Source organism: Schistocerca gregaria, unplaced genomic scaffold, assembly GCF_023897955.1.
Source record: "Schistocerca gregaria isolate iqSchGreg1 unplaced genomic scaffold, iqSchGreg1.2 ptg000265l, whole genome shotgun sequence".
Taxonomy (NCBI): Eukaryota; Metazoa; Arthropoda; class Insecta; order Orthoptera; family Acrididae; genus Schistocerca; species Schistocerca gregaria.
This window is the reverse complement of record NW_026061767.1, coordinates 2387001-2390410: the sequence shown is the minus strand read 5'-3', so window position 1 is coordinate 2390410 and position 3410 is coordinate 2387001.

Here is a 3410-nt window from a genome sequence, read left to right as displayed (position 1 = left end):
AGATACAAACTTTAGTACCTAAGCGACAATCTAACTGCACGCCTACCGTGCATCCACAAATATAGCTTAAATATCAGTTGCTTACTCACCAACGGTAAGGTGTGTGCGTGTTTGACAAGAAATAATGACACCTATTGCGATTGTTGGCAACACATGAATAGACATTAAAAGCGCACGTTGGTTTTCACTAGCGGGACGGTGTGCACGTTATAGGGCTTGAACTGAAACTATGAATATTTTTGTATTGGATCAGGATTCGGACCCACATACTTACCTTTGGAGGAGACCTAGAGAAGGTTGCAGTCTTGCGAAAAGGAACGAAATGGTTGAACTATAATGTTCCGAGAGATTCAGATCCTCGAAAGAGGAGAAACGAATTCGAATCACAGTCCAGCACCAAATTTTACAACGTCTCTAGTTCAATCAATTACAAGTAAAATAAGAGCCCCATCCTTTAAATGGCTATCGGTTCATAAAATAAAATAAAATTTTCTAATGTAAGTAAGTTTACTGGCGACTGTATTTCTGTTTACGATGACTTCCGCTATGTCATTTCCCAACGTAACCTGGCTCTGCCCAGTTGGTAATGATGGAACGTGATTTGTATTGCGAATTCTGGATTATAACGTTTTTCTTTTGAGGTTACCAGACGCAAAGTAAATCTGTTTGTGCTTCTTAAAAGTAAATGTCTGACCCACGCATTGCTCCTGTGATAGTTCCACCAGGCCATTGTGCCCACATTTCCCAGCCCCAGGAGTGAGCTGCAACGGATGATGTGCTGAGCTTACAAAAGTAGTCACGGTGGATAAAACGCGAGTCTATTAAATGTTTAAGTAGAAACAAGCTTCTGACGCGGAGATTATGTTATTCTCATGTCAGCAGGATGTAAAGACCCTTGTAGGCATCATAGGCTCGATGTGAAGCCATTTTGAAATGTTCACAAATTCAGATATTTTCTTATTTCGTGAAGATCCACTGGGAAGTGTGAAGTTACCGGATAATTGGATTATTACCGTCATTATTACTATCATTTTCTTCATGCCGCTGCTGGAACACTGTACTTGAATATCAGTTCGTGCCTTTTGGTCACTATACAAGTAGTTTCACAAGAAGAGGTTCTTTCTCTGTCTACAGAATTCTTTTCATGTTAATATCAAACATCAGCAATTACTCATAGATTTCATTAAAACTAAAGTAATCGATGAAGACGTTACTTGATAACAAAAACGCTCTGCCTTTCTTCTATTACTTGCGCCTAGAAATGGCTGTCGAGTACTGCCAAACCAAAAGCCAAGAGATCTTACTGCCTGCCGATGTACGTCGCTGTCAATTTTTCCATATGATTTGGTTGACGTGACCTGTTTCAAGTTGTGTATGACAGAGAATGTTTTAGAAAATCAATTGTTTTCCTTTGCAATAAAGAAAAAGATTTTCATTCTAAGCTATCCAAGTTCAAAATTTTTGGAATATTAGTTCCAGTTTAATATTCGCTTCTATAATGTAGGAAAGTATTTCGCACTTGCAAAACTCGGATCCGGCCCATTGACCTTACACTCAGCCGCCGGCCATAAATTCTGTCTCAGAGTGACACCAGATTAAGTAACCTAATATAGCGAAAATTATTTGCCAGTGCTCTCTCTCACCAGAAAATACGCAGTTCACTCACTAATTGGGCTCCATTAGTACACTGTAACAGTAATTTCTGTGTGTCGGCAATGCATTCGGATTGTAGAATTTAGCGGTGCTCTCTCTCCCACTTCTGTATACAATATGACTGACGTACACGGGCCCTTTATCGTTACAGGCCCTGAGCAGTGCTACATCATACTGACAACAGTAATGTTCTTATACTGACAATCTGACTGGTCGTTTTACCTGATTTTGTAATCATTTAAATAAGACAACATGACCTTCCAGTGGGAGACATTTCGTTCTCCCTTTTCCTTCTGTGACATTTTTCCGTAATCTATTTGCCTTCCAATCAGCGAAATGCGGTAGAGTACGGCCGGTAAACGATTTACAAATCACGATTTAGTCCCGTTAAGACGATTTCTTCAAACATTGTCGTTGCTAAAGGAATTTACTTTCGTCTTAAATCGTCTCAAGCAGCAACGTTCACAGACATCCCAAATACGTAAAAGCTCATTATCCTGGTACGAAGTTTGTAAAACAAACTTACCACAGTTTGTGTCAGGTTGATCTTTTCGTCTGATAGCTCAGCCTAAGTATCACAAGTAGTGTCCCTGTAGCTTTGGGAATCATTGGTTAATAACGAGTTTAACACCAGTGGGTATAGTATTGCTAAATATTCAAATTAATTATCAACCTAAGTCTGAGTTCATCCGCAGACTGTAGCGAATTTATAATACTGAAGCTAGACTTTGCATCCTTGTCCTCCTTGAGTGGGCATTGGAAGGCGTTTGCACACACGAACACAACACTATGAATACTTCGAACGCCATAGTTAACGTTGCTCTCATAAACTACTTTTGTTTTCTTAATTCTTCTAGGTGTTCAGGGTGCAATATGTGTTGTAGATACAGCCTTAGAGCAAAACATTGACCGCCGAGCCGTCCACATAAGGTGGACAACACAGTCGTGCTCCTCTCAGGATCCTGTGTCCGGCAGTATGCTCGATCAGCAACATTGTAGACTGCGGCACTTCCCAGAGGAAGTCTTGAGTTCAGTCTTAGTACATTATTCTTGACTAAGGCCGTAGTCTTGAGGTAAAACGCGAGACTAGCTAATATGACGTCTGGCGACCGGAAGCAGACAACGACAAAATTTTTATCGCCCCTTTGCTCTCGGTGCTGAAGCTATGCTTGTAATTCAAGCGAATCTACAATATATTTCACTTTGTGTCACACTGGTAATAATAGTTTGGTTCAACAATGTCTTAGCGAAAGATTTCTTTACCGAGCATCTGCCTCTGAACACCGCATGCGTCTGAGTTCTCTGGGACCCGTTTGCTGCCTACCGGCGGGGGCTGAGGCACTGCGCTGCCTTCTGCCGACAACATCTGCTCCACTCCACACTCTCAACCATGTAAAATGCTTTAATGTTGTTGAGTAGTGACCCATAAAATCTGCCTACGATTTGTGTTTCACTCTTCATAGCAAAGGAGGCACAAAACCGTTTTTATTTGATGATTACTTTATTACATTAGAATGCAGTACATCAATGTGACGCAGAATTAATTTCATTGTTTCTGATCCAGTGCGCTATAATTAAAGCGTCACATTCTGTTCCTTTCCTTGCACAGGAGATTCTTCAAATAATTTATTATTGTCATGGATTCATATGTGTTACTCAAGGCACAGGGAGTAAATGCAATGTAATGTGTTTTGTTTCTTTCTTAGATTTTCTATGGTAAATGGATGCAAAAGATTGCGTCAATACCTATGAGAACC